The 27565-nt window shown below is 36.8% G+C and overlaps 1 pseudogene; it reads left to right on the top strand.

Annotated features, from left to right (window-relative positions):
- The first annotated feature begins 1297 nt into the window (after positions 1–1297).
- Positions 1298–3215, top strand: LOC142856208 (zinc finger CCCH domain-containing protein 15 pseudogene; annotated as a pseudogene).
- Positions 3216–27565: the final 24350 nt, after the last annotated feature.

Consider the following 27565-nt stretch of genomic DNA (forward strand, 5'->3'; position numbering starts at 1 on the left):
GGATATTCATTCTTTTGAGACTACTGCTGATTTATAATACAAAATTCAGTTAATCAGTCAAGTCTTGTTTCCTGCAACCAGGAAACAAAAATGCCCAAACCATTCTATTCAGCTTCATTAATAAACATCAATATCTCATGATTTTCTCTTCCCTGGATTGAAGATGTACCTTGAAGTACATTGGATAAATAAAAAGTCACCTATAGTGTGGGTGAGCATCCCAAACGATTCAGAACCTTTGTTATTTGAAAATTAACCTATAGAGCTGAGCAGATGGCAAGTTGTTAAGGTGCTTGCCACATAATCTCAAAGACCTGCATTTGATTCTTCCATACCACAGGACTATTCCTGGATCTGTCTGGCCACTCGGCCTACCCAAATTGTCTTACTTCAGGTTCAGCTCAAAATCTTTTCTCGAAAAACAACGTGAGAAACACTAAACTAGATATGTGACATTTCTGCCCTCTATATTCTGTACATACAGGCACACCTGTAAGTACACAGCACTCACACACATATACACACACATGAATTCAGAACACACACCCAAAATAATCCCAACATACACCCATTCAATTATTTTAACTTCCAAGTTAATCTAACACTCATACAGATCTTATACCAGCATTCATAATTCTGGCTTTTCTCCTAAGAGTCAAAGAAAGTGGGACTGAAGAGACGGCTCAGTGCTTAAGGTTAAGAGTGTCTACTGCCCTTGTAGAGCACCCTGGTTCCCCTCCCAGTATCAACGTCTTGCAGCTCATAACCAACTCTAACTGTAGATCCAATATTCTATTCTGTTCTGAATGGGTACTGTACTTGAGTGTACAAACCCATAGTCACACACAGATATGCATACACTTAAAATATTTTTAAATATTCTGAATTATACTAGAGAAATGGTTGAGCTTAAGTTAAGTGTAGGAGGAAAACAGGCTGATGGCCTGATCAAGCCATGGCCAACCTTGTGCACACTGGCCTGAATGAGCATGCGCACTAATGACTCTACCTTAGGCCAAGCTGGAGTCTTTTATTGTGCTTAGAGACTGCAGACATAGAGTTGTTTGAGACATGGAAGCAATAGAAGGAGGTCAGACCACAGACTCTTTCACTAAAACCAATGGGAGGCAGGGCAAGGGTAGATAGACCACCTGATTTTCATAATAAAGGAGTCTGCTACTATGTGCTTTGCTACTCACCAGATCCCAGGTGTCTCTGGTGTTGACTCTGCACCTTCTCACCCCCTCCTCCAAGGAGTGTCTAAGCAGAATTGCCTGCAACAGTTAAGAGTGCTTGCTGAGGCCCCGACGGTCGCCATCCGCGCCGCATTCGGCTCGGCGCCCCCGCCTCCTCCGCGATGCCCCCCAAGAAACAGGCTCAGGCCGGGGGCAGCAAGAAGGTGGAGCAGAAGAAGAAGGAGAAGATCATCGAGGACAAAACTTTTGGTCTAAAGAATAAGAAAGGAGCAAAGCAACAGAAGTTTATTAAGGCTGTCACTCATCAGGTGAAATTTGGTCAGCAGAATCCACGTCAGGTGGCACAAAGTGAAGCTGAGAAGAAGCTGAAGAAAGATGACAAGAAGAAAGAGCTGCAGGAGCTGAATGAGCTGTTCAAGCCTGTAGTTGCCACACAGAAGATAAGTAAAGGTGCAGATCCCAAATCTGTGGTGTGTGCATTCTTCAAACAAGGGCAGTGTACTAAAGGAGATAAATGTAAGTTCTCTCATGACCTCACTTTGGAAAGTGTGAAAAACGAAGTGTTTACATTGATGCCAGAGATGAAAAACTTGAAAAAGATACTATGGATAATTGGGATGAGAAAAAGCTGGAAGAAGTAGTAAACAAGAAGCATGGTGAGGCGGAAAAGAAAAAACCAAAAACTCAAATAGTGTGCAGACATTTCCTTGAAGCTATTGAAAATAACAAGTATGGCTGGTTTTGGGTGTGTCCTGGAGGTGGCGACAACTGCATGTATCGTCATGCACTTCCTCCTGGGTTTGTGTTGAAGAAAGACAAAAAGAAAGAAGAGAAAGATGAGATTTCATTAGAAGATCTAATTGAAAGAGAGCGTTCTGCCTTAGGTCCAAATGTTACCAAAATCACTCTAGAATCTTTCCTTGCATGAAAGAAAAGGAAAAGACAAGAAAAAATTGATAAACTTGAACAAGATATGGAGAGACGGAAAGCTGACTTCAAAGCAGGGAAAGCACTCGTGATCAGTGGTCGTGAGGTGTTTGAATTTCGTCCTGAGCTGGTTAATGATGAGGAGGAGGAGGCAGATGATACCCGCTACATTCAGGGAGCAGGTGGTGATGAGATTGATGACTCTGTGGGTGTGAATGACATAGACGTGAGCCTGTACATCCTGAGGGATGTGGAAGAGACGGGTATCACTGTAGCCAGTCTAGAAAGATTCAGCACGTACGCTTCAGACAGAGATGAGAACAAATTAAGGAAGCTTCTGGAGGCCGGGCTGAAAATGGCGAGAGAAGTGACTTGGACGAGGACAGCGGAGTGGGGGGACAAGAGAATGGATCCATCGATGCTGTTCCCGTGGATGAGAATCTGTTCACTGGGGAAGATCTGGACGAACTAGAAGAAGAATTAAACACACTTGATCTGGAAGAATGACACCAAACAAGGCAAGGAAGAAAATTAGGTCAGCTCAACATGATCAGCCGTAATCGAAATTGACTACGTTAATTATTTTGCCATCTAGAATCAACAGGATGTTTATTTCCCGTGATGATTCTGGAGGGATACTGCCCTCCACAAAGGAATACTCTCCCTGTGTCTTCTCTTCTGACTTTGACTACATCTCCTAGTAAGTTCAGAGTAGTTGATGATAAATTGAAAATGGCCGTTACAGAAGATGGTTGTTGTCACTGTCCTCTCCCGTAGGAAGTGTAACTGCTTCTCCAGCTTTTGGTTTCACTGGGCATGTGTTATTTCCAGGAACAAAGTCATACTTAAAATAATGAGTGGTTTCCTTTCCTTTGTATTTATATGTTTTAAAGACTGCCTGAAAGGTGAGTGCTATACTTGATAAAGGAAACTGCATGTGCAGGTTCAGTATTGCACATCTGGACAGTTAGATGGACTCTGGGATGGGACTTGTTCAACCCGACAGGGTCAGCCACAATGCCCTGTACTAAAGCTGTTTAAAGTTCTCCCCTTTTTGCCAATAAAGTTGTAAATAAAAACCATCGTACATCCAAAAAAAAAAAAAAAAGAGTGCTTGCTGCTATTGCAGAGGCCCCAAGTTCAGTTCCCAGCACTAATAGATGGCTCACAGACACCTGTAGCTCCTGGTACAGGGCTTTTAATGATCTTGTTTGGCCTTGTGGGCACAATAAAGCCATGACTATACCTACACAGGCACACACACACACGCACACACACAATTAAAATTAAGGGCAAAAATTTAAAGATTAAAGGAAAGATTGGACACATAATGTATATATCAACCATCATGGAGCTTACAGAGGACTTGATCATTTTCTGCTGAGCATATTGTTTCCAGATGTCATTGCTATGGTCTTCAAATTGAACCTTTCACAGACTTTTACTGCCCTGCTGGCTTCTACTGCTATTGAACTTTCTGACTCCTATTTTAAAACTTAGATGAGTATAGGCTTATCCAGAACATTAAGTTATTTTATACTAATTTATGAAGACAGGGAACAGTTTTTGTAGCATTAGAGAGGGACTCACATACAAATTTAAGCCAAGTAACACATGCTGTAAAAATAAAATATGCTAATATATTCTGGAGCAATGGTACATTTGCCACCTTAAGTTGAATGTTACTTTCATTTAAAATTAAAGTATTATGAAAAGTAATAAATGATTTCTATGTTTTAAATGTGTTTGGATATAACCCCAAAGAACTCTGTAAAATAGAAATACAAAGGACTCTGAATATTTTAGAAGAAATTTTATATAACATACATGTATAGCTTCTTCCAGTCCAAAACATTTGTACTAATCAACGTTATTGAGAATCTAAAAGCATTATTTAGACAGTTGCAGTGTAACAAAAAGCTAAAATATATTAGGACTATCGATGGCTGTTATTACATTACATAGACGTTCCTATATTAAAATAGGTTACAAAAGAGATTAATCATGTGCTTCCCCTTCAAAAGACACAAACTTCTGAATGTTTCTATAGTAACTACATACAATTACAACTATTAATATTTTTATTACAGGAAAAAATTAATATATACATCCACTGCCTAAGATAGCACCTAGCTTTAGAAGATAACTATTTATTAATATTATTACAAAAACCAAATTGTTATGAGAAATCAAAAACACATGCATTGTGTGTTAGCTGAATATATCAGCACCATAAAAGGTTTAGCAGAGTTAGCCACACTGACCTCTTCATAGTGACTCTAACACATGTCTGAACTAATTATGTGTAAACTATAACCTCCCCTGGTCAGCCAGGCCTGATCTAATCGTGCTAGTTCCAACCATAAAGAGATACCAATAACCTTTGCAATTTCCTTTCAAATTAAAACAGCAGTTAACTTTCTTCCAGTTCAAACTAAATGTTTCTGGCCTGAATTTCCAGGACAAGGTTAGAATACTTAAACATAGATCAATGAAGTTTTCTCTTTCCCCCAGAAAAACTGTCAAATTAAATGGTTTGTATCTTTGGGGAGTTAGCTAAACAATTATTTGATCCACATTACACCTGGTAACAGGCTTAACTTTTGTGACTTTCATTTCGACACTCTTTAATTTTCTCTCTCAGATTCAAATGCCTTTTGCTTTGCAATTGAACAAATAGAAATGCTGTCATAGTTGTAAAAATGGGTTTGGAAAGGCAAGTGAAGCTCCAATGAATGAGAATATCTTGTTTGGTCAAAATAATTATCATTTGTTCACCCATTTAAGCTTCTGGTCACATAAACAATCACCTCTGTGTCTTGTATAGAGGAAAAGGAAAATTGCTTAATTGAAAACATTCTTCCCACTTTTATCCCAACCTTTCCTTGATTAATCACAAAGAATTTGTGTTTTCTTTTACTTTTTCTTTTGGTATGGAAACAAGACACAATCCAAATACTTATGTATACCCTCATTCCTTCCCTTGACCTCCAAAGTACAAAATCAAAAAGGAAATGTAATCATATTATTTGGCTCATTCTTTTTTCTCTATGCCTTTCTTCTCTCTATAGCCAAAGGATTGAAATAAAAAATGCAGCTGCGTGATATCCAGTAGCCAGAAGGGTTCATGGTTTTTATCTCTCACACTGAAAATGGGTCTCAGGCTTTAGATGTGAAAAAGAATGGTTTATACTTTTATCTAAGTCTTCCTGCCCCACTCATGGAACAATAGCATCTGAAATTTGGCTCGAGGTATCAATTTTTTACTCGCATTTCAGCCTGAAACATGAAAAGGGCAAGGCATAAAAGCAATACAATCCTTGAATACTCAGATCTGGAAAAGCCATAGCTGTTTCTATTATTTGACTTTTATTGTGATGGTGGTAAGGCATAAAAAGATTCTTACTGGATTCCATTATAGCCTACTCACTGGCTAATCACATGTACTGAGATGTATCTAAACCCTTTTCAAATAGAGACTCTGCTGGACTGAGTTCCTGGAGACAGGAAATTGACCCAAGGTGATCTTCTCTCCAAATCAAGGTCCAATGTTCTTAGTACTAGCCAATGTCTGCATAATCAATTGATTTTTTTTTACCTGGCTTTCCTTGATCCCAAGGCTCTTCATTATTTACTATCTTTTGAGCTATGGTGCCTTCAAATGAAATAAGCAAAATAATGCTTAGCAACCAATTCAGGCATGCTTCCATAATGGGTTCAGCTTCATTAAATTCAGTTTCACAAATGAGAAAGCCAGCAATAACTATATCTAATTTAGAAATTTAACTGTGAGTGCACATATCATTTTCACATCTTCCTATTGGACTTCCACATTATTAAATTTGTTATCGCAGAATCAAGTGGAGTGGTGCCTCACAATGCAGTGGCATTTCACCAATGGTAGTTCCTAATGGATGATAGGGATGGAGACTATCACAACATCTAGTGCTTATAATCTTTATTACAATACCCAACATATTTTCTTAAATAAAGTCAGTGTACTCCTGTTTATCACTCTCACTGAAGTCATATTAATATACAGTGGCCTCTTAATTTTATTCATTCTTGCTGACATAGCATAGCTTTTATTTGTTTTACTTGCTAGAGCAAATGGGAATTAGAAGATACTCATTCCTCAGAAAATCATACAGGAAAAGATTTCAATTGAAAATCATCTTCTCATCAATTGGATGATTCTGAAGTATCATAGGTATTGGGAGATAAATCTTACCCTTAATCGAAAAACACTCCTTTTGAACACCCCATATGCACACTGAAGCCCCCACTATTCATGTGAAATGGGACCATGTTCGCATTTACTTTGAAAAGTCTAGTGTAGATAGAACCATATGACTAATAGAATATCCTGGGAAATGTAATAAAGAAGGCTATGCATATTTTGGATATCAGACCTCTGTCTGATGTGGGGTTGATGAAGACCTTTTCCCATTCTGTAGACTGTCATTCTGCCTTGTTGACCATGTCCTTTGCTTTACAGAAGCTTTTCAGTTTCAGGAGGTCCCATTTATTAATTGTTTCTTTCAGAGTCTGTGCGGCTGGGGTTTTATTTAGGAAGTGGTCTCGTGTGCCAATACATTCAAGTGTACTTCCCACTTTCTCTTCTATAAGGTTCAGTGTGGCTGGCTTCATGTTGAGGTCCTTGATCCATATGAACTTGCATTTTGTGCATGGTGATAGATATGGGTCTATTTTCATTTCTACATGTTTATATTCAGTTATGCCAGCACCATTTGCTAAATATGCTTTCTTTTTTTCATTTGATATTTTTGCTTCTTTGTCAAAAATCAGTTATTCGAAGGTGTGTGGATTAATATCTGAGTCTTTAATTTGGTTCCATTGGTCCTCCTGTCTGTTTTTATGCCAATACGACATAAAAGAACAAATAATCCAATGAAAAGTGGAGTACACACCTAAACAGAGAACTCTCAACAGAGGAATATAAAATGGCTGAAAGACACTTAAGGAAATGTTCAACATCTTTAGTCATCAGAGAAATCCAAATCAAAACATCTCTGAGGGTCCATCTTATACCTGTAAGAATGTCCAAGATCAAAAACACTGATGACAACTTGTGCTGGAGAGGTTGTTGGGAAAAGGAAACACTCCTGCATTGCTGGTGAGAATGCAAGCTGGTACAGTCCCTTTAGATGTTAGTGTGGTGATTTCTCAGAAAATTAGGAAACAATCTTCCTCAAGACCTAGTAATACCACTATTGGGTATATATCCAAAGGATGCTCAATTGTAAGGACATGTGCTCTACTATGTTCATTGCAGTGTTGTTTGTCATAGCCAGAACCTTGAAACAACCTAAATTCCCCTCAATGAAAGAATGGATAAGAAAAGTGTGGTACATTAACACAATGGAGTACTACAGAAAAAAATAACAACATCTTGAATTTTTCAGGTAAATGAATGGAGCTAGAAAACATTTTGAGTGAGGTAACCCAGACCCAGAAAGACAATTATCACATATATTCACTGATAAGTGTATCTTAAAGATAAATCAAAGAAAACCAGCCCACAAATCGCAAACCCAGAGAACCTAGACAATGACTACTCTAAGAGAAACATACATAGATCTAATCTACATGGGTAGTAGAAAAAGACAAGATCTCCTGAATTAAACTGGGAGCATGGGAACCTTGGGAGAGGAATGAAGGAGAGGGGAGAGGCAGGGAAGTGAGCAGAGCAAAATGTAGAGCTCAATAAAAATCAATAAAATAAAAGCAAAAACAAACAACAAAAAAGGCTATGACCATAGACCACATGTTTATCTCAGCTAATGGCTAATGGCAGAAGAATACAAATCTATTTTTTACACTGATTTGTTTATTAATTGTCATTCTCAGCTCCAAGAAAGTATTTCAATCCCATCCTCTGTTACATTTCTGGACAGTGCTGCTTTAACATATGTGTGTGTGTGTGTGTGTGTATGTGTGTGTTAACATGTAGTAAAAAAGAGGCCATGAATTTGAACATACACACACACACATATATATCTTTAGAATTAAACTTTATATAACTTATACATATTTGTATAAAAAAACATAGGACTTTACCTGCTATTGTCTTCCCTGTTTTCAGTAACTGTATTTCATTATTCCCTGATTATAGTTTCCTCTCACTCTACCCCTCCTAGTTCTCTCTACCTTTCCTACCCCTCTAGATCTACACCTTTACTGTCTCTTTCTAAAAAAGAATGGGTTTCTAAGAAATAATAATCAAACATGACAAAATAAAATATAATAAAATTGTCATATAAAAGTTGGACATAGCAGTCCAACAAGAGGAAAAGTGTCCCAAGAGCAGGCACAAGAGTCATAGACTCACTCATTCTCCTAGTCAGGAATCCCATAAAAACACTTGGATATTAGCTTTATTATAGATGCAGAGAACCTACTGTCAGTCCAGGTAGGGCCCATGCTTTCTGCTTCAGTCTCTGTGAGTGCATATTAGCCTTGTTTGGTTGATACAGAGTACCTTGTTTTTCTGGTGTCCTCTATCACCTAAGGCTCATACACTATTTCTGCCTCTTCCTTCTCCTCCTCAGGATTTCCTGAGCTCTGTGGGAAGACATTTGAAGGAGACCTCCAAAATAGACATAATGTCTGGTGGTGTGTCTCTGTATTTGTTCTCCTCTATTGCCAGAGAAAGCCTCTCTGATCATAATGCATTGGTCTATGAATAGAGCAGAATACCATCAGAAATTATTGTATTGATATTTTTAGACCAGTGGTATTTGATTTTTCGCTAGGTCTCTGGGCTATCTAGTCTCTGTTTCTCGGTTACCCAATCAATGTTGGGTGTGGGTTCTTTCATGTGGAATGTGACTTAGATCAGTTAAGACATTGAATGGACACTCCCACAAGTTCAGTGTTACTATTGCCCTAGCACATTTATGCAGACAGTACAGATTGTAGGTCAAAGGGTTTGTGGCTGGGCTAGGGTCCACATATTTCTTTTAGTAATCTGATGAGTACCTTCCTGTATCAAAAACTACAACATAGGTGTGAGGGGTCAGTGTAGGTATCAGAGGTACCAGCTCAACTTTGCCATATTGAATTAGTTCTGTAGGTATTGTTTTGGGAAATGACATCTCTCTGTCAGTTTTCAGAGAGCAACCTTTGTCTTAGCAGCAGCCAGTATTGTTTAGTGATTTCCAAGAAACTAGTTATCAAAACAACAACGACAATGAATGATAATGTAATTAAAAAGTGAAGAACAGCCGGGCAATGGCAGCACATGCCTTTAATCCCATCAGTCGGAAGGCAGATGGATCTCTGTGTGAGTTCAAGGCCAGCCTGCTCTACAGTGAGTTTCAGGACAGGCTCCAAAGCTACACAGTGAAACTCCATTTCAAAAATTCAAAAAAAAAAAAAAACAATGGAGGAAAGTTCTAAACAGACAGTTATCAATAGAGGAATTTCAAATGACTATAAAACACTTAAAGCAATGTTCGATATGCCTAGCCATGAAGGAAATGCAAATCAAGCCAATTCTTTCACCTACATATGTCAGAATAGCTAAGATCAATAATACAAGTGACAGCTCATGCTGGCGAGGATGTGGAGCAAGGCAAACACTCCTGCATTGCTGGTGGGTGTACAAACTTGTACAGCTATTATGGAAATCAATGAGGTGGTTCTTCAGAAGGTTGTGAATCTATCTACTTCAAGTTCCAGGTATACCACTATTGGGCATATATCCAAAGGATGCTCCATCCTACCACAAGGACACTTGTGAAACCATGTTCAAGCTTTATTTATAACTAAAAGAAACTCAAAAACACCTAGAAGTCTCTTAACTGAAGAATGGAATAGGAACATGTGATAAATTTACACAATGGACTATTACTCAATTGTTAAAAATGACATCATGAAACTTTCAGGTAAAGGGATGGGACTCAAAAAAACACACAAGAAAGATAAATATGGTATATATTCATTTATAAGGGGATGTTAGCAATTAAGTAAATGATAACCAAACTACAATCTATAGATCTAGAAATTTAGGTAAAAGAGGAAAATATAGGGAGGATGCATGGATCTCCCTGGGAAAGGGAGATTAAAGAGATCCTATGAACTGACTGGGGGCAGGTGGGAATGGAGCAGGGGATCAGGTTGGAGTGACAGGGGGTGGTGAAACAGAGTACAGGGAGGGACAGGTGGAATTGATGGACTATCTAGTGGGGGGACTATGCAGTGGTAAATTCCTGGAATCAATGGAAGTGATCTTAGTGAAGTCTTCCTGCATTGGAGAGTATGGATTCAAAACTGGCCATCTCTGGTAGCCAGGAAAGGCTTCAAGCAACAGGACTAGGTTGTATTCAATTGAGTTATTGGCTCTCACTACATTTGGAGAAAGTTCTGTGTCATCTGCCTTCAGATATTTATCAGCTTATTCTTGATAAAGAAGAGCAAACAAATAAGGTTCTATTTAAAATGGAATATTTAGGGTATTTTATTATTATTATTATTATTTTATTCATTATTATTCTCTGAGAATTCTAGCTTTTATTTTTTTGATATTGAAATTTTAGGATTTAAAAAATATTAGCCATTATTATTTCATTAACCAGAAACTAATTGATGATAATATGTACCTGAAATACTGTTTGTTTAATTTATTCAATGTTTAAAAATCTTTTGATTCTCTTTAATTAATAAATCAAAGCCTTATTTAATGTTATTTATCCAGAAAACCTAGATGACATTGGATACATAATCACTTCATTTTAGTTTATCTACAAACAACCAAAGGGTGACATTTTCCATGGGGTGAAATTAATACTTAATAACTTTAATTAAATTTATAATAATGATTTTAATTGAAGTGTATATCCTTAAAACTCTAATTAGAAATTCTAAACTGTCCCTACCTCCTTTATGAATCTTGTCCTCTCTCCTAAATCTATCTTGTATTCTCGGACTCTTGGGTTTTTTGTTTTTTTATTTATATGTTTGTTGATTTCTCAGACAGGATCTCACTATGTAGCTCTGGCTGCCCTGGAACTTGCTTTGGAGACCAGGCTAGCCTGGAACTCACAAAGATCCACCTACCTGTGCCTCCTTGTGTGCTAAGATTAAAAGCATGTACCACCACCTCCTGGTTTAATCCCTTGTGATTATATGGACACTATTAAGTGGCTCATTTCTACTCTCTAGAAAAGATACCTAATATTTACCATCAAAAATAATCTATATTTTTTAATGTGATCTTATTACGGCTGATTATTATTAAATCATAGAAATGGTGTATTTTATTATATATTGATATCAATGCGGAGTCTGCTTTAAGTAAATAATTACAATGATACTCATCTGTAGCTTTTAGCCAGTTTTATTTCATAGCATGTGAAAGTGGAAAGCTGAAATCAATTTTTACATCTTCAGTTGCTGATGCCAGATTTCTGAGAAGTACATAAATGGAACCAAAAACAATCAGTTAATCCTAGAAGTCATACTTATTACTAAAATTGAAATACTAGATTTTTAAACAACATTACCTTATACATTCTCAGGTTCAACATTTGAGGTTCTTCATTTGTATGTAAAATATTTGAGTAGTCATGATGATAAAGAAGATACAGAAGTTCTTTTTCCTATCTCTTTAATTTTCACTCCTTCAAACAAATGATCCACAATCAAGTTAACATCTCCCAAATATTTCTATTATCAAAAATACACTTTTTGCTCTACAGTGAATATGGTTTGTTTGGGTTTTTTTTCACTTATGTTTAATCCTAGTACTTGGGAGGCATACACAGGAATTAATGATCTTTCATGTAAATTTATCAAAGTTAATGTTTCATCATCATAAATTTTAGCATATTTATAAGTATTTATTGTTTTCAAAAATATTCTGAAGAGCTAAGGGGAGGGATCAGAGAGTAAAGTGCTTGCTACACAAGTGTGAGAACATAGTTCAGAGCCTCAGTTTGTGACTTGGAAGCAGAGAATCCACAAAGCATGCTGGGTAACTAAACTAATCAAAACAGCAAGTTCATAAATGGCTAAGAGACTTTATCTAAACGTTCAATGTCAACCTTCAGCCTACACACTCATGTGATTTCAAATACATGCACATATACCACAGAAATTATACTGAGAAATAAGAATGTGTCAAGCATCGAGAAGCATCCTTGAATCATAGTGACAAGAACACATCCAAAAAAAGAAGGCAGTTCTCCATAAATAACCGTTTCAGCTATGTAATGTCAATTCAATCTGCTGTCCCAAATTAATTTATTTCTTTTAAGATAGGTTTCTCATCCCATCTGTCTTATAAAAAATTCTTGACGCATGTGCTTATATTATATATTAACTTGATTGTTTTTGCATCCACGTAACAAACTTCTTTTTACCATAGAGAAAAAAGGGAGTGATGCAGACACTTAAAAATAGAACAAAACAATTATCACGTCAACTGAATTATTTTCTTTACAAAGTCTTGTCATTGAACCCTAAACATGTGATTTTGAGAGATTATTTTTAAGGTCAATGATCTTATCAGAAAAACCAAACTAGTAGTAATCTAATTCAAAGACAAAATACAAATGTACAAATTTGTTTTCTTTCTGTGGTAGACAAATGGCCATGATTTCAACACCTTATCAGTCTCTAAGCTCGAATCCCAGGCTTCAGTTCTAGAGAGAATGCCTGTAGATTTTAGGTGTGTACTTTCCTTCAATCTCTAGGCCCACTCATTTTAAGTTTCTCAGTGCAGGTACCTATGGCAACTAGGAGCAGATAATTTTTGACTGTAGGATCTGACCTACCCTTCATATAGTGTTTCATAGCATCACTTAATGTCAAAAGTTTTGACATCACCTGAGAATTTACGAGGAATATGGATTAACATGTAGCATCCCAACTTGCTAAATGCATTTTAATGTGGGTATTTTATTTCATTTACTTCCAAGCACTATTGTGCTTTCAGTCTGGAAATAGCACTGAACACCCAGCTCTTCATGCAGACTCCAAGTACACACCTATTATTACCATTACTTCTTTTCACCTTGGATAAAGCCAGCTTGGCTTCTTTCCCACATCTTTTCATTTGGACTCCTGAGAACATTCTTTACTATGGAATGAAATAGCCATAGTCTTCCAAAACCCACTATTATACATTGTTATATACAGCTAAAACTGTTGTCACTGTTCCTGTGGCTCCTGTCCCATTTATCCAATGGAGGCTCACCTAAGGGCTTTCTTCAGAAACCCAACTTCCCTAAACTGAGAGCAGAAAGCTGCCTAATCATTAGTCCACTTAGGTCTCAGAATATACAGAAAAATTCACACTCCCTTGCTAATATTTAGTCTTTGGTTTCAAGTATTATCATTGAAACACTAATATCTCCCAATATAGCAGGACCCTACATTATTCAGATGAGATGTCATGGGGCTTCTATTTCTGTGATAAAACAGCTTGACCAAAAGCAGTTTGGGGAAGAAAGGGCTCATTTCATCTTATAGTTTGAAGTCCACCATCCATGGAAATCAAGTCGGAAAATCAAGGGAGGAATCTATAGGCAAGAACTAATGCTGAAGACCAGACCCAGAGGAGTGTTGCTTACTGGCTTGTTCCTCATGGCTTTATCAGCCTCATTTCTCATAGAACCTAGGACCACCGGCCCAAAGTTGGCATCACCAACAGTAGGTAGGGCCTTGCAACATCAATTACTAACCAAGTAGATGCCCAAGTTTGCTTAGCATAGGCCAGTCTTATGTGACCATTTTCTCAACCATGGTTCCCTCTTCTCAGATAGCTCTGTCTTATGTAAAGTTGACAAACAAAACAAAAAATCAAAAAAGTCCTAAACAGGGCATGAGCCCAAGGTAATTTTGCAAGCTAAGCAAAATTGGAGGAAGACACCACAAAAAGAGGATCAGGTACCCTTTTCTGGTCTCTGTGAACACAAGGCACACACATGTTACACATGAGTACATGCACCAGAACATTCATATTCATAAAAAAGTGAAAATTCTAAAATTATAAAGATCAGAGCTCAGACCACAGGCCCCTAACACCAAGCCAGGTGTCTGCAACAAGGACTGTAACCACAATTGCAAGAGGGGAGGAAACAAAAAGATCTCTGGGCCTTGCTAACTTCTAGCCTATCTAAGATGTGAACCCCAGGTTCAGAAAGAGACCCTGCTTGAAAGGAGTGGATAGAGTGTTAGAGGGCGACACGCCTATACCATCTTCTGAGCTCCACTCACAAGCACTAGAACAAACACGTTGGCACATGCTCACCCAGATATACATAGATAGACACATACACATATAAACAAACAGATAAATCTTATAAAGTTTTCACAGGCAAGCACTGACACCTGCTTTAGCCCCATGAGGCCCTGCTGGACTTATAACTTACAAACTATACAGTAGTAAAGTAAAAGTTGAGATTGTGATGATCTATTAGTACCAAGTGAAAGCTAATACATGCAGCGTTTTCTTTTAGACTCACATCAACAGTCTAGTCAACATTTTCTTTCCTTCTATTAAGGAAACCAAGGTTTAGAAATATTGAGTATATTGATCAAGGTTCCAAAATCAAACAGCTGAGATCAGAATTCAGATCTGAATCCAAAGACTAAAGCTTTACCAACTGCTCAATTGTGCTTCTGAAGGAGAGCATTCCAAGTTAAAAAAAAATAGCTCTCACATATTTTTGTAAACAGATACTGCCTGTTCGTTTTTTGAACCCAGACCCGAATAATCACACAAAACTATATTAATTACAACACTGCTTGGCCAATTGCTCAGACGTATACCTAACTAGTTCTTATATTTTAAATTAATCCATTTCTATTATTTTATATTTTACCATGAGACTCGTGATTTGTTACCTTATATCTTGATTCTTGGGCTACATGGTGTCTTCCTGACGCTGTTTTCTTTCTTTCTCTATCTCTAGTTAGATTTCCCGTCTTGCTATATTCTACCCTGCAACAGGCCAAAGAAGCTTCTTTATTAATCAATGGTAGTAAAACATATTCACAGCATACAGAGGGGTAACGCTACATCAGATTTTATTTTATATTACATATTGGTGATATTTTCTAAAGAATTTGAGCAACTGGATGACTTATACTAGGATTAGATAAATCTAGATGAGAATACATGGCCTCTGTTCAGATGTTTTGTATTATAAAATTGTAAGTGAGAAGTGTCAACCAGCTGGAAGGACTATAAACAAAACATGACATTCCAAGTCTGCAAAGAAGAAACCATAAGGGCCTTAATGATGTAATGTGCTTTATTGGGGGGAATCTTCATTCTAGCCCTCCTTGACCCGTTCAACCCAACATATTTTTTATTTTTTTTGTTTTTTTTTATTTTAATTTTTATTGATAAAAGGAGAATAAAAAAAAAACAAGTTTCCACCTCCTCCCAGCCTCCCATTTCCCTCCCCCTCCTCCCACCCTTCTCCCCCTCCACCCACTCCTCTCCCCCTCCCTCTCCAGACCAAAGAGCAGTCAGGGTTCCCTGCCCTGTGGTAAGTCCTAGGTCCTCCCCCCTCCGTCCATATCTAGGAAGGTGAACATCCAAACTGGCTAGGCTCCCACCAAGCCAGCACATTAAGTAGGATCAAAACCCCGTGCCAACACATTTTTTAAACGTAACATCTCACTGCCAAACAAAATCAACATTAAACAAGGCACCTTAGTTTTGATCACAGTGTTGTGAATATTATGTTATCTTTACTTCGTTTCTTAGGTCTTTCTTAAAATCAGTAATGGCATATAACTTCGTATTTTGTATTCATACAACTGTACTTTTGGGAGAGAAACTTACCAGTGAACAGATTAAGAAGCACATTTTAATTCACATATATGACTTAGAGGAAAGACTACCAAGGAGTCTTTAAAAAATGAAGATGAATAAGTGAAATATTTTGGCAACAGGATAATAATCTCAAATCAGCAGTTGCTGAGCAAATATTTATTATTATCATCCATCTGAGGTTTAGTGGAAAATAGAATTTCCAGAAAGACACTGGAAAAGGAAATGATTTCTTGATAATCAAATATGCAAAGCTCTTCACTCCAAAGGATAATTGTTTTCCAGGGAAAGACTTAAACATGTTTAAGTGACATATAAATAACTCAAAGCTGGCATTGAGGAAAAAAAATAGAAAAATAATTGAGCTCAAATCTGTGTGTAAGCAAAGGAAGAAATAAATTATGTATTATTTTGCTGGGGAAATTTGCTAATATCCTTAGATAACTCTAGTTTGTCTTAAACCTGAAAGATTGCAATGAATCTCACCTTTCCTCAGTAGCTATAGTTCCAGTCTTTGTATATGTCCACCTCCATGTCACAATGAAATACCACAGCAACCAACTATCTCCTCTCTTCTTCTCTCCTTATCTCTCTAGAAACATTAGCCTAGACAATCTACATAGAGTGTTTGTCAAATTGGACTATACCTCTTCTGAAAATCTCCCACTGGAGCTTTTTTCATGCAAAGCTCATGACTGAGGAGGCATGATCCCTCAAACCCCCTATACTTTTGCCTGTCTGACTCAGTCTCTACCACCCTCTTTTAAACGTCTCTGTTTCATAGCTTGAGTAAACCTTATAGCTCCGCAAGTAGGTCAGTAGCTCTGGTGTTCCTAATGTTTGCCTTCACTCAGTGAGCAGTCTTACTCCATATTTCATGATTCTTTGTTCAGATTTTATTCCTTCCTTCTTTTTTTTTGAATAACAAGTTTAAAAGCTAGGTCTCATGCATGTAAAACAAAGACTAATGGGATGCATATTAGGACTTTAAAAGTGGTCAAGAGTACTTCTGAGTCCTCAGAGTCTTAGGGTTTTATTCCTGTGAAAAGAGACCATGACCATGGGAACTCTTATAAACGAAAATCTTTATCTGAGAATGGCTTACGGTTCAGAGGTTTAGTGCATTGTTGTCATAGTGGGAAGCATGGTGGCACGCAGTCAGACATGGTGCTGGAGAGCTGAGAGTTCTACATCTGGGGATCAGCTTGTAGGAGGAAGGAAAAGTGAGCCACTGGGTCTGGCTTGAGCTTTTGAAATCTCAAGGCCCATGCCACAGTGACACACTTCCTACATCAAGGACACACCTACTCCAACAAGGCCAAACTTCCTAATAGTGCCACTTCCTATTGTCATATGTGATTATATGTACTTGTGATGGCTTTTTGGTTGTCAAATTCACTATATTTTGAATTACCTAAAACCAAAGATGCCTGGGCATACCTGTGAGTAATTTTTGTTTAATCAAATAATTTGAAGTAGAGAGATTCACTTCTAATCCAGATTTTTGCGGTGTGAAGACCTACCTTTAATCTGTCCCACATCTTCTGCTTGAAGCATATATGATTAAAAAGGGAAAAGAAAATCTGGTTCCTTTCCTGCTTGTCTTCATTAGCAAATCCATTTATTTATCTGGCATTAGAGGCTACTACCTTCAGATTTCAGAATATACTGAAGACAAGCTGAGGCATCCTGCCTCATACTAGATTCTTCTACCTTCTGTTCATAGGCAACCTTGTTGGATTGACTGAACAACAACCTGTAATTCATTTTAATAAATCCTATTGTTGGAGATAGAGAGATTCATACTATAAATTCTGTTACTCTAGTGAATCCTAACTAATACAACACCACATTTGTGAAGAGCCCAAGGAGGCCATAAGAGTATCAAATATGCTAGATATAGAGATAGTTCTGACAGTTTCAGAGACAGGTCTGACAGTTCTAGATCAATGGGTACTGGAAATCAAGCCCAAGTCCTATCAAAGATAACCAACACTCTTCACCATTCATCCATATCTCCCATCCCAGGACAGGGTCTTTGCTCATTTCCATATAAGTGCAGCTTTCTAGAAATATATTAAGAACCATATAGAGCATGCATTTTTCTAGGGATTTCATTAAAAAGGAATACTTAATATAGTTCCCATATTCTTGATATAACATAAATATCAAAATTATTATCCTTTTTCATGAGACCCTCCCCACTCTTCAAGTGCCCAATATATGTATATAACTGTTTCACCTTTGGGTAGACTGGGTCAAAAACAATCTCTAATGCTGAATATGTTAGTTCTGACATTTTCTGATATTAAAGTTGATGAAAATGAACAAAACTGTCTCATGGTTCTCCTCTCTAAGGTATCAGTGCTGTGGAAATGATCATTCCACTGTATCTCCCCCCTTTTTCCAGGCATCTGTAAGATACACTAGGATCTCTCTTTCCCTCAGGAGTTCATCATTCTTAAAATTGTGCTTAGTAACTCACTGATCAAGGTCTCCCTCCTAAGTGCCAAGAATGAGTCAATTCTATAAACTTTCCCTGAACCTTTTAATGTGCCTGGTGCCCTCCAGGAAGCATCATGAAATGAATTGACCCTATTTAAGAATAAATATACATTTGGGCATGTACACTTTACACATAGTTTCTGATGTTTTGTAGAGTTCTAGGTAAGAACTCTTCAGATAGGTTGGTAAGTCAAGTAAGTCTTGAGGAGGATTCAATAAGATGAACTCCAAAGCCCAAATCCCTCTAACTTTATCATTTCTGCTGCACAAACAAATCCAAATAAGTGCAGCCCTTCAAAGTCTTTTCCACTTCATCTTCTCTATTACCATTTTATATATTCCCACTTAGGATTTCGGATATACACATGTTTCATAATTTTTACTTTCAAATTTGATTTTGACTACATTCTTTAAATTTTAAGTCCCTGCTAAAGCATCTTGGCAAATATGTATAGGTATATGTACAGAACCGTGTCCTCATTTCATAATAATTTTTACAAATATATCCGAAGTGGTGCAGGTGGCTGTTCATCACAGATGGCTACTTGTCTTCTAGCAAACAATATTTGTGTTTTCTGCACTAGTATTCCTCATAATGCATAAATTGGAGTTGCACTTCACAAAAATACATGGAAGGTCAGAGATTATTAGAAATAGAAATTAACTTCTAAATTGTATCTGGCACATGATGATAAAATTTAATATTGTTTTCTGGGGTACATATCTACAGCATGTAAGGTGTTTCCTCAGTCTGACTTTTACCAAGTCAAAGATCACTTTTCTATGAGAGTTTATTAAGGGATTCTTTAGGCCCTTAAAAACTCTTTTTCGTGTGCACCATTGTCTAGCAGTATTTGAAGACTCCAATTCAATGGAAACATCCATCAATCAAAAAGTAATGACAATTCATGTAATATTATACAAACATTGGTGTATTAATCTGTGCTTTCTATCAACCTAAGAAATACCTCAGAAAGTTAAAATACAAAGAAAGGGGATGGTCAGGTGATTAGCTAATTATAATCTCTAGCTGCTCTTTTAGAGGACCAGTGTTTAAAATTAAGCTTTGACTTGTCCATGACTGTAGTGTCAGTGCATCAGACACCCTTTTCTGGCCTCTGCTATCACCAGGCATGCACATTATGCATTGATATAATAAATGCAAGCAACACCCTCACACACTTAAATGGAAATAAATAAATCTTTTTAAAAATAAAAGAGAAAAGTTTTGTGTCTACTACTGGATCTAGAGGTTCCAGTCTATAATTGATTGAGCATACCCACTGCTTCTCGTTGGCTTGTTAGATGGTAAGGCAGGGAGGATATGAGGAACAAAATTTACCACCTCAAGGCCAAGAAGCATGAAAGAGAGAAGAATTGCTCTCGCAATCTCTTTCAAAAGTATGCATCCCCCAGGCCGTAAAAATCTCTCACTCTTTACCCATGAGTTTTCACTTTGTACATTCATGAATCACTAACAATGAACATTCATTCTCCATTCTAACAACAACGAAAACAAAACTTATTTTTGAAAAGCATCCAAGTGTTCCTACATACTTCAGCTCTACTCAAATACTCCTGAAAATCTATTCTCAGTATAACAGTCAGAAAATGTTGCTTTTTCAGAAAAAAAATGACAATAAAATAAAATACCACTCTGACCCATTAAGATAGCTGTAACAAAAGATAAAAAAGAAGAGGAGTTGGGAAAATGAGAATAAATGAGGAATAGGAATAGAAAGTAATCATATACTATGTACAAGAGCTAAGTGAGTCTTTAGAGATAAATATAAAACTCTCATACAAACCAGCAATTCCATGTTTAGATGGATGACTAAAGAACTGAAAATGGGTGCTCAAATATTTGTGTACACATAGCGCAAATATGTCATACATTGTGAAATAAAGTACCACACACCATTGCCATTTGAAAAATAGGTTGTATGCAACCAAATTGTCTATGATAGTCATGCATAAAAGGAATGAAACCTTGGTATATACTACAGTGTGGAGGGACTTTGAAATATGATGTTTAGTGATGAAAATTACATGCAAAGATCAAATGCTGAATAGTTGCTAAACGATTTAACCCAGAGTCAGTCAACCCACACAAATTGAACACAGGTTGGCATTAGTTAATGCTAGTTGCTCCAGAGAAATGAAATGGAAAATGATTACTTATTTGAAACGGAGCATTCTTTTAGCTCATTCTGTATCACAGAATTTCATCTTGATTCATTATAGAAGTGGGAAATAGTGGTCCAAATCCCTTGTTTGTAAGATGTTGCAGAAACCTTCTGTATCACTTAAGGTCAAAGACCAAGTCCCACCCAAGCTCCAAAGTTTGGCCCTCTATTTCTTTGTGTTCTATTTTTCATTTCTCACTGTCCTGCTTGTTGTTCCATTTAGATTCAGTTTGGCTGTCTTCTACTTCCAAGGACCTAGACTTCAGCCCCTCCCTTACCCGGACCTTGTTGTTGCAACACACCCTCATGTCTTCATATCTCACTGTTTTATCTTCTTTTGGACTGAATTCAATTGCACGTTTTAAACAGAGACTTTTTTTGACCACCATATTTCAACCAAATACTTTTGGCCTATATATGGCTTGCTCGGTTCTTCTCTTATTTTCCTAAGGCACTGCCTCACAATGCAACACAATGGAATTTATGGACTTTATTGAATAAGCACTGCATGGGAACTGAGTAAAGAAAATCCAAAGAAAAAAAAGAGTTGGTGCTCTATTTGTTGCTTTCCCACTGCCTCACCCATGGTAGATAGTCTAGTCTGATGTCCTTCAGATTCTATACGCTTTGGAATTGATACTAGCAGAAGTGTATTCAAAGCCTGGAAGTTAAATTTAGGATAGAGGATTCCAGAGTTGATCACAGAGCAACAGTAGCACCATACGGCAATGATAGTTTGAATCCTCATGGAAGTTGAGAATTGTTGGTTTATTAAGTTTTCCAAATATTTATAACAATTATTTAAGCTCCTTAATAAATGACTTTATGCTTAATTAAAAGCAGACTCTGGTACCTTCAAATGGAACCCTTGTATTATATAGTATGTTTCAGGAAATCATGAGGTTACTCTATTAAATTAAAAACCATCATTCAAATAACTAGTATCTTAAAAGTATATTTTTTTAAATTTTTTTTTCTGTTTTGGTAACCCAAATAGCTCTATGTTTTGAGGTAAAACCCTAAGATTTTTAAGTCCCCTAAATTATTGAATATTTTATCCAAAATGTCAGTAACATATTTTTATTCTTAATAGACAATAAAGAGTTTATATGTAGACAGTATTATTTAGTTCTCAATATTTGTTTACCTTTATAAGTACCAATCAATCAATATTGTGCAAGTTACTGCTACAGAATTATGGAACAGCTGCTTGATGGATCAATAATCTAGAATGAGAGATGATTAAGTGACCATAAAGTCCACCTGAGCTCCATGCTTTTGGCCAAGTCTGCTGCAGAGTAACCATTTCCTCTAAAGTTATCATCATATCTGACTGGACAGAAACCCTAGTTATGCAACAATATTTAGGACTGTGCTCAGAACTGCTCACTGTCATACTACTACATTCCAAGTAGATAAAGAAGTTCCTTGGTGTAACTCACAGACAGCAGCTGGAATGTGTATCTTTTGCTTTGAGAAGACTTGAAAACATTCATGGCAAAGACCAAAGATCTAAGAAAGAATAAAATACTGGGTCCACCAACTCAAATTCCCACAAATCTCAACTTTATGTTTCAAGATTTACAACAATCAGAACTCAGACTTTAATGTTATATTGAGTTGCACCTTCACTCATTGAGGTGTTTTGAATGTAAATGTTCCTCATTGCCTCATAGGGAATGACATTATTTGAGGTGTGGCCTTATTGAAGGAAGTATGTAACTGGGAAGTGGGTTTTGAGGATTCAAAAACTCAAGCCAGGCCCAGTATTACTCTCTTTTCCTGCTGCCTGAGGATCTCTGTGTAGAATTCTCTCCATCATCATGTCTGCCTGCCTGCTATCATGCTTCCCATCATGGTGATAATGCACTAAACATTTGAACAGCAAGCAAGCCCCAGATAAATGTTTTCCTCTATAAGAGTTACCATGGTCATGGTGTCACTTCACAATAATAAAAACCGTAAGACACTCATCTTTAAAAAAAAAGGTAAGTGTATAGTTTTGTTTTTAATTAATTATTAAAACACAAACATTTGTGAGTATAATTTTTATGGACCATTTATAGGGAAGAGAGAGTATTATAAGAAAGACAATGGAATTACTGAGTCCATTGGTGACTACAGTTTCTGTCTTTGGTGAATAAAGGCCTTTACTTCTTTTTCAGGTTAAATTAAATTCCGAGTAATTCACATTTAGGAAAGAGAAAAGATGACCACAAATTTATAAAAAGTGATATTTTAATCCAACCCCAAGCTCTTGGCTAATTATATTACCTTGGTCTTAAAGAAATGAAGAAAAATTATAGGTTGCTTTAGGGTGAGCACAGAATTATATGACTTAGACCTCTGTGGTCCCATCATTTATAGACATACACTCACATAAACATTCATATATATATACACACAGACATACATATACATACTCACAAACACATATCCACATACACACGATTTACTACACCATTGGAGACCATTAAATGATGGAAGCATAAAAATCAACAAGAAAACATACTTTCAATTCTCTGCACTTGCATGTAACAGGATGAACACTGTGCCAAATAATAGAGCCCTTCATTAAAACTCTTTCTAATATTCTACATACTAATTGAGCTTAGCATGTAGAGTACGATGAGAAGGCCATTCAAGAGAAATGAAATAAAAATTCAGATAATTATGTTACTGAATTAATAACTGCAATTAAACTTTTCTACTTTTATTTGGATTTTTCACTTGTGATATAGCTTAACTAAGTGCCATGCTGTTCTATAACCACATTCATTGGAAATAGACCTGAATCACTGTAATTTTGCCAAAAGATTTTTTTCTGCCAGCATTCATGCATGTGCACACATGTGCTCTCTCTCTCTCTCTCTCTCTCTCTCTCTCTCTCTCTCTCTCTCTCTCTCTCTCTCTCTCACACACACACACACACACACACACACACACACACACAAACACTGTAAGAATTTTAAACAAAGGGTGTTAAAGAACACCAAAGTAGTTATGTCCCTTACAACCTTTCTGATGCCTGGAAATAGGTGGTCCATGTGGAAAGTAAAGGCAGGAGATCAAAAGAAAATTGCTGTCACACTTGCCAGAGATCAAGTCTTTCTTAGACTCATTCTCATCCCAAAGCCAAAACTCTACTGGAGTAGACTGGACTTTAGACCATATTACTCTTCTCTTCCACTCAAAGGCAAGATCACAGAACTACAAGCAGTACTTGGTTGAGACTTTACTGCAATGCTTGGTTTTCTTTCTGCCTAGAGCGTGCTTGGCATATAGAAAACTTAATGTTTGTTGTTACTTGGTTTCCAGGTGTGTAGGGAAAAAAAAGAAACACTACATTCCTGTGTGTACATTCTATTCCTGAAAATCTGGTAATGAATAGGATAAATTAGGAATATAAAATGAAATAATTGTTACTTTACATTTCTATCCCAAGATAAAGAATGAACTTAATTACTTTCACATAGGATTATTAGATAAATGAAAGGAAGGAAGAGAGGGAAGGAGGGAGAGAGGGAGGGAGGGAGGGAGGGAGGGAGGGAGGGAGGGAAGGAGGGAAGAAGGAAGGAAGGAAGAAAGGAAGGAAGGAAGGAGGAAAGGAAGGAAGGAAGGAAGAGGAAGGGAAAGGACAAGCTTTTGTTTGTACAGCACATAATAGCTGTGACTAACAAAGACCTCTGTCCTCTCTGACTTTAACTCAAATGTGCTACTGAGCCAGTTCTCTATGTTCAAAAATATATAGTAAAAAATGTGTTTATCTTTGTAGATCTTTTTTATATGAACTTTTTCAACTTGAAGCATCTTCTGCTTAATTTTATTTAAAGACTAAAAAGGAAAAAAATTATGTCATCTTTCTAGTGTGTGTTTCTGACTTCTTTACAAACAATCAGGGGTCCATCAATGTGTGGATATATGACTGTGTCTTCGACTCCAGGGATCAACATGTTCATTATGAGTCCCAGTCCCATGCTGTTTTACTAGAGCTTTGTAGTTCAACTTGAAATCATGAGTAGTGACAGCTCCTGCAGTTCTTTTGTTATTTGGTATTGTTTTAGCTGTCGTGTGTGTATGTGTGTTTGTGTGTGTGTGTGTTTCCATATGAAACTGAAAATTGTTCTTTCAAGATCTGTGACAAATTGTTCTGGAATTTTTCTAGGGATTACACTGAGTCTACAGATGTTTTTGGTAGAATGACCATTTTTATTATACTGATCCTATTGATTCATAAGCATGGAAGATTTTTTGACCAACTGAAATCTTTTTCAACTCTTTCTTCAATGATTTGAAGATTTTTATCATACAAACCTTTTATTTTCTTGCTTCTTAAAGGTATTTGAAGTTGTTTGAGGATATCAAACTGGATGGCATGTAGGAGAATCCAAACAAAACTCAGCTCCTAAATGGATCAAAAACCTTAACATAAAATCACTAAACCTGACAAAAGAGAAAGTGAAAAATGTTTTGAACTTATTGGCACAGGAGTCTACTTTCTGAACATAACACTGATAACACAGGCACCAAGATCAACAACTAATAAATGGGACCTCCTGAAAATAAAATGTTTCTGTAAGACAAAGGACACTGTCAATCAGACAAAGCAGCAGTTACAAAATGGAAAAAGACTCCACATCTAATAGAGGACTAATATTCAAAATAAAGAAAGGAAAACACTAGATAATAAAACAAATAACCAAATTAAAAATTGGGGCACAGATCTAAACGAAATACTCAATAAAGGAAACACAGAAGAAAAACTTAAAGAAATTTTCAACATCCTTAGCCATCAGGTAAACATAAATCAAAACTACTTTGAGATTCCATCTTACACCTGCCAGAATAGACTAATCAATAAAAGAATTACAGCTCCTGATGATGAAGATGTAAAGTAAGAGGAGCACTTATTCACTCGTGGTGGGATTGCATACTCATACAGTCACAATGGAAATCAGTGTGGCGTTTTCTCAGGAAGATGAGAATCAATCTGCTTTAAGATTCAGCTATACCACTTCTCAGCATATACCAAAAGAATTCGCCATATTACTAGAGAGACACTTGCTTAATTGTGTCCATTGCTGCTCTATTCATAATAGACAGAAATTGGAAACAACCTAGATTTCCCTCAACAGGAAAATAGATAAAGAAAACATGGTACGTGTAAACAATGGAGTATTACACAGCTGTTTAAAAGACTTACATCATGAAATTTGCAGGTCAATGAATGAAACTAGAAAAATAATCCTGAGTGACGTATTACAAATTCAGAAAGATAAATCTGATATGTGTTAATTTTTATATAGATAGAAGCTCTTAAGTCACATTAACAACTTATAATCAGCAGAACAACGCATTAGGGGCTACACATAGATCTCCTTAGGAAATGGAAATAAAATAGACAGGTATAAATCGGTGGGAAGCTAAAATGGAGGAATCAAGGGGACAAGGAGAGAGAGAAGATGATGGAGGAAATACAGGAAGAGACAGATGAAATTAGGATCATTTGAGAGAACGTATGAAACCATAATACAGTAGAAGCCTCTTAAAATGCAGATATGAAGGCAGCCTTATTGAAATCAGCAAATAATAAAGTAGATAGATTCTCAATGGAAGTTTCGAGCCTCAAGATTGGATTACATCTAGTTTAGTCATTAGCCAATGGGGTTCCTTGGAACCCCCAAACAAACCAGGCTGCTGTCCATACTATAGGTTGCTTTCCACAAACTGACAAGATCCCATTGCTAAATACAACACCTCCACAACTCACTGAATATGCAGAAATCAATCTGATGCCTGCATAGAGCCTTCACCACTGTGTTCTAGCATCTTTGATACAGGAGGTATCAGTGGGCTTACAAGTAAACAAGTTTATATCAAGCCAGCCAGATATAGTCTTTCATATACAGTGGTGTAAGGCCTACAAAATATGCCATGGCAATGGTGGAACAAAGATTGTGTGAGTAACCAATCAATCACTAATTTGACTTAAAGCCTGCTCCACCAAATGGAATCCATACCTGGCATTGCTTGGGTACCAAGAACCAAAGACCAGATAGCCCAGGTACGAAGGGTAAATCCAAATATTACTAGTCTAAAATGATAAAATAATAATGATGCAATAATAATAATAGCAAGAAAATGACTCCTAATGACACTCTGCTATACTCCTAGAGCAGCATTCTGCTCAGCCATCATCAGAGAACCTTCCTCCTGCAGAAGATGGGAGCAAACACAGAGACCCACATGCACAGTGAGACACCCAACTGCAAATTGGGTAGCTCTAATGCTTTCTCTCAGAATTCAGCAAACCCTGGAGAGGAGGCAAAAAGAGTATAAGAACCAGAGGTGATGGAAGAAACCAAGAAAACAAGGTCCTCTAAACCAACACAAGAAAAGCTCACATGAACTGACAAAGAATGGGGCAGCCTACATGGGTCTGTGCAGGTCCTCTGCACATGTGCTATGGCTTCCAGTTTAGTGTCTTTATGGCATTCCTGAGTATGCTGACTCTCTTGAGCTTTTGTCATCTGTTTGTTTGTTTTTTGTCTCATTAAACTTTTGTGTGATAGTTTTTGTTTTATATTGTGTTTTATTATTATCCCTGAGAAGCCTGTTTATTTTTTAAGGAGAGACAGAAAGGTTTTGAATCCAGATTCAGAACTGGAATGGGGTGGGTCAAATAAGAAGTGGGAGGAGTAGAGGGAAAGGAAACTACAATCAGGATATATTATGTGAGGAAAATAAAAAAAAAAAAAAACTATTTTCAATAAAAACGGGAAAGAGCATTTTATATCTAGTGCAATATATATATATATATATATATATATATATATATATTCCTTACTATTCTAGTGTTAGGTTGCATATTTTGATAGTTCTTAGCTTTTTTCTTGCAATGTGAACACACCTATTTTTTAGTAAACTTGAGAATAACAAAT

This window comes from Microtus pennsylvanicus, chromosome 8 (assembly GCF_037038515.1).
Source record: "Microtus pennsylvanicus isolate mMicPen1 chromosome 8, mMicPen1.hap1, whole genome shotgun sequence".
NCBI lineage: Eukaryota > Metazoa > Chordata > Mammalia > Rodentia > Cricetidae > Microtus > Microtus pennsylvanicus.